The sequence below is a fragment of the Macaca nemestrina genome, chromosome 16, assembly GCF_043159975.1.
Source record: "Macaca nemestrina isolate mMacNem1 chromosome 16, mMacNem.hap1, whole genome shotgun sequence".
NCBI classification, from domain to species: domain Eukaryota; kingdom Metazoa; phylum Chordata; class Mammalia; order Primates; family Cercopithecidae; genus Macaca; species Macaca nemestrina.
In genome coordinates, this window is record NC_092140.1 from 72,051,688 (window position 1) to 72,067,646 (window position 15,959).

General features: G+C 33.8%; 1 long non-coding RNA gene across 4 annotated transcripts in view; it reads left to right on the top strand.

Annotated features, from left to right (window-relative positions):
• The first annotated feature begins 482 nt into the window (after window positions 1-482).
• LOC105485594 (uncharacterized) overlaps window positions 483-15,959 on the top strand; it is a 41,850-nt gene continuing 26,373 nt past the window's right edge. The window contains exons 1-4 of one of the 4 annotated variants that reach the window (XR_011615161.1): window positions 484-639; window positions 8,729-8,887; window positions 13,982-14,093; window positions 14,996-15,114. This is a non-coding gene — a long non-coding RNA (uncharacterized lncRNA). Of the gene's footprint in view, window positions 640-8,728; window positions 8,888-13,981; window positions 14,094-14,995; window positions 15,115-15,959 lie in introns of all 4 variants that reach the window. The other 3 variants (XR_011615160.1, XR_011615162.1, XR_011615159.1) reach the window with 3 other exon arrangements.

Below are 15,959 nucleotides of genomic sequence, written 5' to 3' on the forward strand. Positions count from 1 at the left end.
CTGTGGCTGAATTGATATCCAAGTCACAACACAAAATCCTCTTTTCTCTCCTCTCAAGCGAAGAGAAGGAGTCTTTACTGGAGCTGCAAGCTGTGGTTCTTGGTGTTGGGTGAGGGGTAAGGCAGGTACTCCCTTGGCTGCTCCAGCTGGTGTCTCACTAGGTCATATGCCCCCAGTTTCACTGGGGTTGGTGCCTCACTAGATCACATGCTCCCAATTTTGCTTCAAGCCCAGCACAGCACCAGGATGTGCCCAGGGATTGCAGTCCTTGTGGCCTAGACTGCCTTTCAAGTTTATTTAGAACCCCACAGCACTTTAGCCTGTGGTAGCAGGGCTTGCCAGAACTCAGATTCTGACTGTTGGAGTGGGTGATTCCCCTGTGGCGAGGGCTGGTGTAAATGCTCCTTCCATGCATGCAGGCTGAATTCTGCCCTCTGTTTGTTTCCACTGTGACACAGCAGCACTGAGTTCCAATGTGAACTCTTACAATCACTGCATTCTCCCTCACCAAGTACACAGATCCTCTCTCCACACCATGAGGCCACTACCAGGAGATGGGGAAAAGGTGGCATTGGTAATTTTACGCTATCTTTACTAATGTCTTCAATGCCTCTTTCTGTGATATGAAGATAAAACCAGGTATTGTGGTTGCTCACCTGATTTGTGGTTCTTGTGAAGATGCGTTTTTGTGTGGACAGTTGTTAAATCTGATGTTTCTGTTGGAAGAATGATTGGTGAATGCTTCTATTTACCCATCTTGCTCTGCCTCATGCTCCCTTATTTATAATTTTAATTTGAAAATGTGTTTCAAAATTAAAAGAAATAACTGTTATTGAATACTTTCAGATTTAGAAAAATACAAAAAAAATTTCCCTTTTCCTTTTTTATTTTTGTTTCCTTTTAAATTAGGAGTATAAACCATAACGAGAGGAGGGCAGATGGATGTTATCCTATCTTTCTAGAAGCAGACACAAAATTCTGAACCATAATATTTAAAAGAAAAGCTATATTATTAAAAGTTTCCATTGGACATACCAAAGTATCATTTAGTACCCTAAATTACAATGATAAATGTGAGAAATTTCCATTTCATTCAAGATACAAGCAAAGATGGGGCACTCAGTTACCTTTTATTCTTCCAATTTTATCCCAAGACACACTGGTACTTTATTTATATATTTATTTAGCTTGCTTTTTTCCAAAAATGAAAGGCATCAGTATGAATAAGAATAAAAACAGCAGTCAATGAGTTTTATTATGAGAGAAGAATTATTCCTATTTTCTACAGTTTTCAAAAAAGTTAATATTTACAAAGCAATAGTTTAATGAATTATAAATAGCAAGATATCAGAAAACTAAATTAAAAAGACTTTATCTGATTAGCATAAATAAGTTCAAGATGAAGCATCATCACAGATCAGATAAAGAAGCCCAACGTTAATTATTCAAGGAGATTTACAAACTTGCCTTCATCTCTTAAAAAGAAAAAAAAAGAAGAAAAAGAAAAAAAAAAAGAAGAAAAAGAAAAAAAAAAAAGAAGAAAAAAAAAAAGAAGAAAAAGAAAAAAAAAAAAGGTGTTTTAAGATTCCAGTTACTTTCTGGCTTATGTCCCAGCCAATCACTTCCCAGTGTAACGCCAGCAAAATTATTTCTTGCTAATCTTACTTCTATCAAATTAAATACCTTCTCTCTTTTCTTCCTGATTCACAGATCATTAAGACATTTGCATTATATTTTTAAATAACAGAGTTATGGTTCTTATATTGCACAAAACTCTTACTTTTGTCTTCCTGGACTTGGAAGCTCAAGTGATTTTAAGAGAAAACTTGTCACTAATAATATTTTCGCAGACTAACATTATTAAAATATGTTATTATTTTACTACTTGAACAAAAATTTCATCCTTCTCTCCTTGTTCTGTATGGCTTTGAATACATTTCTTATTTTATCTGTGCTCTTATACCTGCGCTCTAGAGTGAAACTTGAATTTCTCATTTTCTCCTTAATTTATGTCTGTTAGTCTCTTGTTCTAGTTTTTTACTTCTTCCAAGCTGCAGGAAGCCTGAGAGTGAATTATTTAGTGTTTATTTGGCTGAATCTCAAACAAGTCTCAGGGTTTTACGCAGCAGACAAGTATTAAAGTGCCAAGCATAGATGTATAGCAATTGATGAGCAAATAGTAAGATTATAAAAATATATAATTTAAAAAGCAAAATAATATTTGAACTTAAAATGATTTGTCCTTAGTCTGTCTAAGCCATGCATTGGCATTTTCCATGTCATTTATCTAATATTTATTAGCTACTTGGCAGAATCTTCATTAATGAAATGTAGGGTATTTATTAAATTATTAAATGTAGAGTTTTATGAAAACATATTACTTTGATTTTAGATTTCTATCTAGCTTATTTGGTACACAGTACTAATTTGTATAAGTAACACTTAAAAATATCAAAGCTAAAATATGTTTATATGCTATAATTAATTGTTTTTTTCAACTCACTTATATTTTCATAATTGGTTACCAGGATATTACACCTTCATACTTCAGACAATCTCCTAAGACTAAATGAAATGGAGATTATATTTCATCTCTTCCTCTTACTTCAACATCCTCTACAAGCCTATTTGCCACCTGTGGAATAAGCAAGATAGGATGACAGTTCCCTCTGGAGTGTATCCAAACATGCCAGAGCAATAAAAACTGTGATAGCAGAGATTAAAGTTTCTGACTCCAATTGCAGACTCTCAGCTTTTTAGAGAGCCACTGGAGAATGGCCTTGAGCCTGGCCTCACTATCTCTCTTTCTGTAGTCAGTGCACATGACATTTCACAAACACTATGAAACTAAGAAATCTGTTTTTTCAGAACTGAGCTCTAGGGATGATTTAAATCTTTTAACCCAATGGCAAATTTCTCCAACCTGTGGGGTTAATCAACCATTCAGTCAATAAACTTGAAGACCTGAAGGAAAATGTTACAGAAGTCTGCCTGAGACACATCGGGGGTCATATTAAAGGGATAAAAATGTGTTGTTACTTAAAAGATGTTATAACTGAATCATAGAAATAAATGATACATGTAATCAGAATAGATATGGCCAAATTAAGAATAAACTGTTGACATAGTCCTTTATTTTCTACTGTGTTTAAGACACTATGTTAGACATAAAGATAAATTAGGCACAGATAATTCCCACACAGATCCTTGCACTAGAAATAAGAAATGGTTAATGCATACATAGAGTAGAACAGAATATAATATATAAGTGCTGTAAGAAAGATATGAATCAACATCAATAGAAGATCACAAGAGAAAGTGATTCTTTTCATAAAGTAAAATCAAGAAAGACTTTCAAGAGAGAGTAAGATTTGAACAAGTCTTGAATAACTGATATAATTTAGTTATGGAAACTGAGTTTAAAAAAAGACCATTCACAAAGAGAAAAAATGTGGCATGAATAAATTTTTAAAATGTGACTTGTACACTAGAGAATTTTATATCAATTCTGTAGAATATAATTTTCAAAACTATTTTCTGGAACATCAATTATCTGTTGAGATGTAAATGGATATTCCATTAGAAATAAAGATTCTTTAGAAGAAAAAAATTTATGAAAGAATGAGTATTCTATAAATCGAGAGAACCATAGGGTTAGTACTCATGAAGAGACTGTTATTACAATGATGTAATACATCTACTACTACAACTACTACCACCACCACCGTTGCTACTTCTAAATAGAAACTAAAGCCTTTGGGGATGTGAGGATGAGACACTATGGGCTTACAAGCGAGCAAGTAGTCAGATTGATGCTCTGCCTTGAAAACATAATCAGCTGTGTTTTGAATGAGAACAGAAGAGACACGGTGACTTTGCTAAAACAGAGGCCAGATCATGTCACTTTTCTAATTATTACTTTGTACTAGTTTCTTGTCTCACTTAGAGAAAAAGCCGTAATTCTCATTCTGGTCTTTAAGGCCTTCTGTCTAGTCTCTACTATCTCTCCATCATTATCACCTGTCTCTCTCTCTAAAATAGTGCTTTGGTCACACTGCTCTATTACTACCAAACTTTAGTGTAACTACACAACCCGTTATAACTCTTTTATAACTTTCAATCCCCTTAACCTGTTAAATTCTTATTTATCAAACTTATCACCCTCTCATATCCAAATATTTGTCCCTATCTGTCACTGATAGTCAAATGACTCCTCTATTATAAGACTGCAGGAACAAATTAATTTATGTATTTCCAGTGCCTATGGCAGTGCCAGGCATTTAATAGTTACTCAAATAGGTGCAGAAAGAACTGAATGAAGAGAAAATTGAAGATGTGGAATCATTTAAAAGTGTTTTGCTATAGCAAATGTAAAAGGAAATAGAACTTTAACTTAGGTGAGAATAGAGAAGACATTAAAGAGTAATATTTCAACAAAATCATTATTTTAGTCATGCATTATAATGGAAAGGAGTGGGCTGTGAAGGCAGATGGTCTCTGTTCAAATCCTAGACTCCCAGCATAGTTGTGTGGCCTTATGCACAATGCTTTATCGCACTGAATTTCAATTTTCTACCCTGTAGAATGGAGGAAATGCTCCCTTTTCAGATTGCTACAGTTAATAGAGAAAAATCAATGTATAAGATATGGCCTATGTGCAAGTAGGAACCATTACGACGTCACTTATTGGCACATATTTTTAATTGGGGTTGGATGTTTTATTTGTGTTGTCTTTACAGTAGACTTTAAGTGTAAAATAATGCACAAAGTTCATGACTTTTATATTTTCCATAGTTCTTAGTAGGTCCCATTATTATTATTACTAACAATACCGAAAACAAAATAATAATAAAGCTCCCCCCATTTCTTGAATATACGTGACCTCATAGTAATATTAACTATGCAATATACTGAATATGTTTTATATATTAGAAAGCAAGCTCATAGTATTAACCTAAGTTGTACATAGTAACACCTCATATAAATGAAAGTCCTGGGATTAAAATTGAAAACTTTTTGGAATTTAGGTATTATCTCATGCTGTTTTCATACACCTGCTATGATATTTATAGCTCTTTAATTGATAGATTTTTTTTTTTTTGCTAGTTGAGGGTTATCGTTGTCTCTGTCTTTTAAGTTTTCAAAGGTTCAGCTTCCCTTTGCTTATCATATTTTACAACCATATTGAAATTGGTGATTCAAGTTACCTCTTTCTTCACAGACTTCCAGTGACTTCTTACTACATGCTAATCCAAAAATAAATGTTAGATTGTGACCTTTAAATGTTTACTCCAAATTGTCATTTCTACCTATTATTTACCATCTAAGTTTATGACCCTTTGAGCATGGCTCCACAAATACATGTGCAATGCAGAAACCGTGGCTCTAAAAGTGTGGAACAGTCTTAAATAAATGAGTGTACATGAACATAATTTGGATTATTTTTTCAAATTCCCACCTCATTAGCTTAACAGGCTTTTATAAGCAGGGAACTCCAAGCATAAGAATTTTTAAAGCTCAAAATAAAAATTAAAAAAATTTTAATAGACTTTCTTAAGGCTCCTTCAGTGATTTGAATATATTCCTCACTTTATACCTCATGTTTGGAGGTGTAAAAAAGTAAAGTTTTTCAAAATATTCTACTCTGTACCCTCAGTGCCTAGCTTAATGCCTATGTGACAGCAGCATGATTATAAATCCTATCCTTTTATACTTGGTAAGGGAAAAAGACATGGAGAAAGAGAATAAACAAAGCACTCATCTCTGAGAGTTAAAAGCTAAAAAATGAGATAGAGTCTAGAAAATATATTATATATGCATCTTCAAAAAGAAGTGGCAATTGTTTACTAGGTAGATATTGGAAAGGAACAGCAAGAGGGAAATGAGTATAAGATTGAGCTGGCTATTTCATAGAGGACAGAAAATAAGTTAATGTGAGTGGAGAGTAATAACACATATAGATTTGATTAATTTAAATATTTCAGTTGGTGATAGGTATAACTTTTCTGCTATTCTTTTCCTTAGTTCGAATGTAGCATTATGGGATTTGAGGCTCAATGAGTCCCCATTTTAAGTATTTTCAAGCTTATTGATTTTAAGTAAATGTACTAGTACAATGTATTAATTCCTATCACAATGAAAGGTACAGCTATCTACTAACTACCCTGTTGCACAAATGTGCTCTAATCTTACTGGCCTTTACATCTTTTACATGTTTTGTTAGTCCGGATGGCCCTCATTTCCTGGCCTCTTACTACAAAATGTAGTGAAGGCCTCACATCTTTAGTAACCTTCCCCTGACTTTTACTAACCTTGTGTTAAAAATATATCCCTTATGCACTCATAGCATCATATTATCTATTCCCACCACCCCAATCATACTTCTCAATCACAGTCACATCACAATCACCAGTTTACTTACTTATCTTAGTCATTTTTCTTCAAAATAACTTACTTAAGGCAAAGACATTATTTATTATTAAATTCTAATCACTTATTGAACTGCTGGATAAATATTAATTTCAATTGCAGATGACAGTTTTGAGAAGGAGAATTCAGTATTCCTAATTGAAAAAACAAACTTTTTGCTATAAGTTAAAGGTGACAGGAACCTTGCAAAAGGCAAATTGGAGGAAATTAGTCCCACTAAGTTTAATGGAAATGTGAGATAGGCAATTAACACCTTCTGTCTGATGTTGCCGTCTGCTCTGAAAAATGAGTATGAAATATGTATAGATGGTGTCAGCACACAAGGTAATCTCCTGGTCTGTGGATTGCAAAAACCATGGGAGAAGCATAGTATCTGGACTGGATAGCACAGTCCCTCATGATTTCCCTTGGCTGGGGGAGGGAGGTCCCTGGAATGGTACTGGTACCAAAACAGATATGTAGACCAACAGAACAGAGGCCTCAGAAATAACACCACACATCTACAACCATCTGATATTCGACAAGCCTGACAAAAACAAGCAATGGGGAAAGGATTCCATATTTAATCAATGGTGCTGGAAAAACTGGCTGGCTATGTGCAGAAAACAGAAACTGGACCCCTTCCTTATACCTTATACAAAATTAACTCAAGATGGATTAAAGACTTAAACATAAAACCTAAAACCATAAAAACTGTAGAAGAAAACCTAGGCAACAACATTTAGGACATAGGCATGGACAAAGACTTCATAACTAAAACACCAAAAGCAATTGCAACAAAGACCAAAATTGACAAATGGGATCAAATTAAACTAAAGAGCTTCTCAGCAAAAGAAACTATCATCAGAGTGAACAGGCAACCTACAGAATGGGAGAAAAGTTTTGCAATCTCTCCATCTGACAAAGGTCTAATATCCAGAATCTACAAGGAACTTAAACAAATTTACAAGAAAAAAACAAACAACCCCATCAAAAAGTGGGCAAAGGATATGAACAGGCACTTCTCAAAAGAAGACATTTATGTGGCCAAAAAACTTGAAAAAAAGCTCATCGTCACTGTCATTAGAGAAATGCAAATCAAAACCACAATGAGATACTATCTCATGCCAGTTAGAACGGTGATCATTAAAAAGTCTGGAAACAACAGATGCTGGCAAGAATGTGAAGAAATATGAACATTTTTACACTGTTGGTGGGAGTGTAAATTAGTTCAACCATTGTGGAAGAGAGAGTGGCAATTCCTCCAGGATCTAGAACCAGAAACACCATTTGACCCAGGAATCCCATTACTGGGTATATACCCAAAGGATTATAAATAATTCTAATATAAAGACACATGCACATGTATGTTTGTTGCAGCATTATTCACCATAGCAAAGACTTGGAACCAACCCAAATGCCCATCACTGATAGGCTGGATAAAAAAAACTGTGGCATATATACACCATGGAATACTACACAACAATAAAAAAAGAATGAGTTAATGTCCTTTGCAAGGACATGGATGAAGCTGGAAACCATCATCTTCAGTCAACTAACACAGGAACAGAAAACCAAGTACTGCATATTCTCACTCATAAGTGGGAGTTAAACAATAAGAACACATAGACACAGGGAGGGGAACATCACACACTGGGGCCTGTCGTGGGGCTGGGGGCAAAGGGAGGGAGAACATTAAGACAAATAATGCTTGCAAGGCTTAAAACCTAGATGATTGGTTAATGGGTGCAGCAAACCATCATGGCACATGTATACCTATGTAATAAACCTGCACCTTCAGTACATGTATCCTAGAACTTAAAGTGAAAAAAAAAGTCTTTTTTTAGTTTTATAAGAAATAAAATGCTCAAACAACAATAATGTTGTAATTTGAATTTCTTGATTTACACCTAAGTTTACTTAACACTTTTCAAGTAGGTATATATGCTTCTTTGCTTATAACATAAAGTATATATTTGTTTTAATTTATTCAATGTTCATTGGGAAAATATTATATGGATTGATTCTGAGAATATTTGTCTTCAGGTGAACGATTCTTCTATATTACAAAATGAGCCAGATCTTCTTGATTAAAAACTCTATGAAAATAAGATATTCAGATTATTTGAGATATGTACAAGGTATTGTTGTCATTGACTTAGTGTCTATTTCTTAATGTTTTCTCTCTGATCAGCTTTAGTTCCCTCTTTAGTGGAATTGTCATAGCATGTTACAATTTATGGATGGTGAATTAACTTTGTCTCATTATGGCATTTAATTCGATATCCATAATTTAAATAAGCTTTTATTTATCTTAAAGGTTTATCAAAGACAAAAAGCTACAATAAAGAGCCTCTCTGTTGCCAAGCTCACCTTCAAGGAAATATCGTGGATTATTACTGCCTTGGTTACAGTCAATTACAGGAGCAGCAGTGTTATATGCAAGAAAGTGCCAAGCTCTAATAAAGGCAGTTTCTAAGTATGATAATTATAAAATTACATGAAAACATTTATTGGGTTCACAGCAAATCCTTTATGAAATTGAAGATGCTGGAGCTGAAATACAGCCAGAATTGATAACAGCACGCAAACAACTTTCAGAGTCAAAAAATCATTCAAAAATGTCTAATCCCATAACTGTATCAAAGCTGGCAGGTGCTCACTACACAGAACATTAATTTGGGAGATTTAGAGGGGATTTTAAAGATAACCTTCTGTGACCAGTATGCTAAGAACAGAATGTCTCAGGATAAAAATACTCAATATTTTATAATCAATAGCAAAGATGAAGATGCAAAATTGAACAAGAGAGTATTTTTAACCCCACGTGATTATACAGTTTCATTACATGTCTGTGTTTATATGGATAGAGTGGAATCTGGGCAAGAACATGAAAATAAGACCAGAATTGCTTTCATTCTTATACAATAATAATCGCAATAGTCAGAATGATGGGCCATAGTCTGAAGGTGTTTGATGTATAACAGCAGGAGCATGCGCCTGAGGAATACTTATGATCACCTAGATAAGGACTTTGAAGGGCAATATTGGTGAAATCCTCTGCTCTTGCTTCCCAAGTTTGCCAGCAGTGCAATGACCTGCATTCTGTTTTAACAAACTTTGCAGTGTTATGCAAGCCAACTTAACAATTTTTTTGTAAAGTCTCCAACACTTACCTGTGTCTTCTAGTGAGTTCTTAATCACTATATTAATAAACTAAAATTCAACAAGGGAAGGGCTTTAGAAAAAAGCAGAAAATGTATTGGATCAGAATAAATGACCAAAATGTGATGCATATATTTGATCTCACTAAGAAATGTAAACAGTGACATTCATCTGATTTAAACTTATAAGAGTTTGTGGATCAAAGGGGTAAATGATTTTCTAAAAAGATATATTATCCCTTAATGTTTATCCTTAGTTACATGAGCTTGAAAACACCATATTAAAAATGTCACATAAGAAACCTGTGAAAGAAAGACCTCGGGAAACAATATCACATTAATTAGTGATCCAAGGGAAAAGAAGCTAAGAGTTTAGAAACTGTCTCTTGATGCTTTTTCTAAATGTGGACAAAATACTCTTCCATCAGAATGACTTTAGAAAGAGCATGATAAGAACATCACACAAATAGACAGGAAAGTTATATCTGTATCTTTAGGACTTCCTAATCTTCTAGTGCTTCCTTGAAGTACATAAAGATGGCTAAGTGCATGCAAAAAGTTTGCGTTTTATTTCATCAGGCTAATTTGGATTCACTCCTTTGATATACAATCAACTATATGTAAGGTCTTCTTTCTACCTAAGCTTCACTCTCTTCCTCTTGAGCCTACAAAGCTTCTCAATTTTTTCAACTAAGTCTTTGCGAAAATTTTCAATTCAATTATCTACTTCTTTGAACCCAGCTAGCAAACCCTAAGCTAGAGCAATCCAACTGACTGATGTCTTTGTTCTTAAACCTAGGCAGTTGAATCTGACTGGAGAAAAATCACAAAACCCTCAGAAAATTGCCTCCACCATGTAATGTTCTCTGACCACAATGGAGTCATTTACACTGCTCATCAATTCTTCTCAGTTCTGATAAGATTTTTCTCAGTTTTCCATAATACCTAATCAAACCATTTCTTATCTCAACCATCCTACTCTATTACCTTCCCACTCATTCTTAGCTGAAAATCTTGTCTCCTACCTCACAGAAATATGAAAGTACTCAGATAAGAACTCCTTTAAATTCCTGACATCCCATCTACAAAAGTGACAGTGTATTATAACTAATTTCTTTCTCTCATTATGATAACAAATATATCATCCTGATTGGGGCTAATTCCTCTACCTGTTCTCTGAATCCTATAAATGCTACTTCAGGAATTTCATTTCAATTATTAGACCATATTTTATTTTTTCTAGTCTTTCTCTCTTTTTCTACTTGCACTTTTGAAAAATCCTCAGGCTTCTCCCATTTGTTCTTAAACTTCAAGCCTCTCCAGTTTTCTCTCTATCTCTATTCCCTGGTATTACCGAGCTTGCAAAAAAAAAAAAAAAAAAAAAAAAAAAAAAAAAAAATCCAAAATCCCTGCATCTGCTTCCTCTTTTTCCATTTGCTGCTTAGATCACTGTATTACAAATTCTATTCCTTATTCATCCACTGAGCGAGCTCTTAGCAAAATTTTTACTGATTTTTTTTTTATTTTTGCTATGTCAAAAGAATATTTCTATTCTTCAGGGAGTATTTGATGTTGTAAACTATAACCTCCTTCTTGAAATAAAAATTTCCTTAACTTCCTCAATGTTAGGCTTTTTTGACTCGTCTCTTTTGTCTCTCTTTGGATGTTTCTTCTCAGCCTCCTTACAAATTTACATTGGTGAACTGATCCATTTATAGGACATCATAATCTTTGTGCTAATGACTCCATTGACCGATTTTGCAGAGTGTGTCACTAACTCAGGTCACTTGACTCAACACTTTGTAGCATGGCATTCTGTATATTAAGCTGTGAAAAAATGAAAGTAAAATATCTATATTCACTTCCAATCAGAAATCTTCAATTTCACCTCCTACAAATCAAATTAGTAGGGAAGCCTTGAAATCCTAAGATTTCTCTGTTGACTAAGAATAAGATATTTTGTAGTGTCTGTCCTGCCTTTGTGAGCTTCCAGCAATAAGCAAAGATTAAATTTTAAAGGCAGAAATTTAAAATACAAGGAAATGACTTTATGATCCTTTATTAGGGAAGAGAATAAAAAGATAGTTTCAGATTAATAACATGTATTTAAAACGCTTGTAACTGATAAAATATTAGTATCCAGAATTTATAAATAATTTTTGAATAAATAAGAAAAGTATGTACAATAGGCAAAATCCATAAACAGATATTTCAAAGGAAATAAAAACTGCAGAAGCAAGAAGCATTCAGTGTACCATATCATTATATAAAAATAACTATAAATTAAAATCCCAGTGCAGATTAATATCCAGAACATTTCAGAAGTTAAGATGTCTGACAAAACCAAATGTTGAAAAGGATGCTAAGCAATGTCATATTTCCATTAACCAATTCTAATACTAGACATCTTCTCTGAGGAATATTCACTCATGAATACCAGGAGATGTTCATAAGCTTGACATGATATTGTAGATCATAACAAGGGAATAAATAAATGCTCATCAATATTAGAAAAGATAAATTACAATGTATTCCAACAAAAATATTATGCTACCATTAAATAAAATACAGCTATATTGTATCAATATAGATGAATGTTGAAAATCATATTACTCAAAAACAAATTTATATAAGCTCAAAGATAGGAAAAAACAAATAAAATATATCTTTTATATATTTTTGTGTGTGTGTATACTAGAAAAAATAAAAATAATGTTTATATTGATAAATTTGGCATGCTAATTGCTTCTAGGTGTGAGTAACAAAGCAAAATTGGATTAGTTAGGACTACACAGTAAGCTTTAAATATACTTATAATGTGTTTCTTAATCAGAGTGGTAGATGTTTTCATTTTGTTATAATTCTTTAAATTATATGTGCCAGTTATTTACATATTTTTAATTTACGAAGTTCATTAGTGAAGAGAGCTAACTTATTAACCAGAAGAGAGTATAAGGTCTATTTTGAAAGATGGATGTCTCTTGAGCTAGGCAGAATTATCCTTCAACAATGCCCATGTCTTAATTCCCAAAACCCGTGAATATGTCACAAAGCAAAGTGAATTTTCAGATGTGACTAAGTTACAGATCCTGAGATCAGAAGATTCTCCTGGATCATTGAGGGTGTCTTCAGTAAAATCACAAGAGCCCTTAAAAGTGGTAGAGGTAAGCAGAAGGGAGTGTCACAGGAAGATATGACTATAAAGTAAAGCACAGAGAGTTACAAGTCTGTTGGCCTTGAAGATGGAGGAAGGCGACAGGAGCCAGGGAATGTAGGCAGCCTTGAGAAGCTGGAAAAGGCAAAGAAGCAGATTCCCTGCGTAGGCATCCTAAAAAGGAACACAATCCCGGCAACACCTTGATTTGAGTCCAGTCAGATTCATTTTGGATTGCTAACACCCAGAGATCTAAGATGCTAAAGTGTTGTGGTTTCAAGCCACTAAGTTTGTGGTGATTTTTTTAGAACAGCAGTAAGAAAAATATTTCAGAACATTCAGCATACTTATTTTACTGTAGGCCTCCTTCATGTCTAAATGACACTTGGGAACAGCTGAAAAGGCAAAAAGAACAAATTAAACAAAAGCTACTCCTGCCACCACCATCATGACTACTGCCATTTGGTTTGCGGTTACTATGTGTAAGGAATTTTGCATAAATTGACTACATATATCATGTATTAGTTTGGTGCAAAAGCAATTGTGGTTTTTGACATTACTTTTAAGGACAAAAACTGCAATTTATTTTGCACCAATCTAATATTTAAATATAATCCTAAACCCATACAATCAGAATCATTATTCCCTTTTGATAAATAAGAGAAGTAAGGCTCTATTGAGTTCAGATAATTACCAGCTGTTAAAATTCACACTCCTGGTAACCACCACACTATGATTACCATATTGCTTGTGGTTAATATTATTAAAAATTAAACAAAATTTTATCTGTGAAATCACAAGAGATAAAATCATGTGTGTGATTGACAACTCATTTATATAAAATGAACACATTATTATGCATACATGATGTTATGATTAATATATCTACAATATAATTGTATACATCAATATATAATTTTATTGAAGGATTCCTATATGATGTGTCAACATTTACAAAAGTATCAATCAGGTGAAAATTCCTCCAAATGTCAGCATGAATCCTAAGAAAAATTAACAATTAATGCTACAGTACTAGCCCTCAAACTCAAACCGTTGTGATAGAAAGAAATGTTTATTAATAGTTCTTAGTCAACTCGCCTCATGCATGTATTGAATTTTAATGAATATTGGTTTACTCATTTGCTCTAAATTTAACTGGAACACTACCAAGAGGGGATTAATCTCGGTAATAAGTATGTTTCTCATTTTTCCGTAAGACTCAATCATGATGACATTTTTACTTTGTTCCCCATAGAAGTCAAATTTTACTGAAGTGATGGAGTGAGAACAAGAGTGACTAAGATAGAGAAAGAAACAGAGAGAGATGGGGAGAGAGAGAGAGAGAGTGAGAGATGTTACGAACAAGGGTGAGTTTGGATTATTGAAGGGGGCACAACATGGCAACATTGAAGAAAAAAAAGTTTCTGGCAATTATTTCTCTATTGTAGCAGTTTTTTTTTAGGTTTTATGAAAGTGTCAAATCAAGCACCAAGGAAAATGGTTTACAAATGCAGAACTCTAAAAAAATAAGATAAAAAAGAGATCAAAGACAGCATAAAAAACGTTATGTTTAAAAAGATGGATTGAGATCAACTTTCCATTTCAGTGTTATTTGTAGTCAATTCAAAGGCCACTTTCAACCTTACACAGAAACATGAATTGATTTTAATGGTATCTATGAAAAAAAACTTTGCCTCAAACACTCTAACGAAAAGATTCCAATGAAGTTGTTATGCCTATAATGTTGTTATCATCACTCTATGCCTCAAAGCTGGACTTGTATATTAAAGGATAGAAAATATTTGAAGAAAGAAAAATCAGGCTAGGACTTAGAACTCTGGTGCAAAAATCCTATATCATCAAGCCGTAACTTTCAGCCAGTCAGCTGTCAGCTTAAAAAGCATACATTTGTGTCATGTTTCTATAGATCACACATTTAGAGACAAAACTTATAAGTTCACCTGAAAGCTACAGGTGTAGAGTTTAATAAATGTGGAAAACAAAGGTTTACTTATATTTGTTTTAAAGACACTGACAAATAGTTATAAACTTTTACAAAAATAGAATTGATCCGGATTCAACCTATATCTGCAGCTTCATAAAAAGTTTATATTCGCTGTTTTTATTCACTGATTCTAAATTTGTTTTTCCTTGTGTATACTTGACCAAATTCTTACGAATTCCAAACTGTTCAGATCAAATAAACATTGAAAAGTAAATAAAAGCATTTCTAGGACTAAAAAGGTGATATGATGGTTTTGCACACCAGCAGAGAATCCACGAAGAAAATGTATTCTCATCAGACAAAACCCTCTTGCCATTCCACTCTCCATGAGAAACTTACATTCTAAAATTGAAGTCTGCAACCTTCCTTTTGTTGATTTTATGGTATGTATAATAGAAGCTAGCCTAGCTATTCATAGTCCTGGATATTAATATACTGAAATACATTTAAGTATAGTACATGACATTCGAATGTGGCCACTTTGGCACAGACACAGTTGATGTTGGGATCCTTTTGTTCCGACCTTGAAAAATTAAGTTTTTACTTTTTTAAAATTGTCATGTCATATACCTAAGAAATATTGTCACTCCATTCCTGAGCTACAAATTCATCACATCCGTGACTCCAGCAGCACTGGGCTCAACGGTGTGGAGAGAATCTTTAAGTATAGTGTGGAGAAATGCTGGCCAAGGGTTAGAGAGGGAAGCAAGGGGACAGAAATAGGACGTGATTTGGAGACATCATGACGTTCAGAGATGTGTAGTGCTCATGTGATGTAATTCATAAGAACAGCTTCTTGAATTTTTAAAAATTATTTAGCAAACAATTTTATTACAGCTGCATCAGAACAGCTGTATCTGTTAGAGATGATCAGAAAACAGATGGTACTCTCAAAAGGTTATTAAAGAAAGTTAAAGGAAGAGGCTTTTCCACATATGTAGGCAGGGTTAAGAGAAGTGACATGGGATGCTGAAACATTCAGGAAGTAGCAGCCATGCAAATCTGTTACCACTCCAGCTCTGAACCCAGAGAATGCAGCTATTGCTGAGCTCTGAACCCATTCAGTGACTAAAAGCTAAGGAAACTGATTTGAAGCTTTAAATAGAGGATGACTTTTAGGAGGAAAGAAGTAGTGGGAAACACTGGGGACTGGATCTGAGATACAAAATAAAAATATCTAGCACAGCTCATCCCTCTTGTTTCTCACTCTTCTTCCTGTCCATCAGTT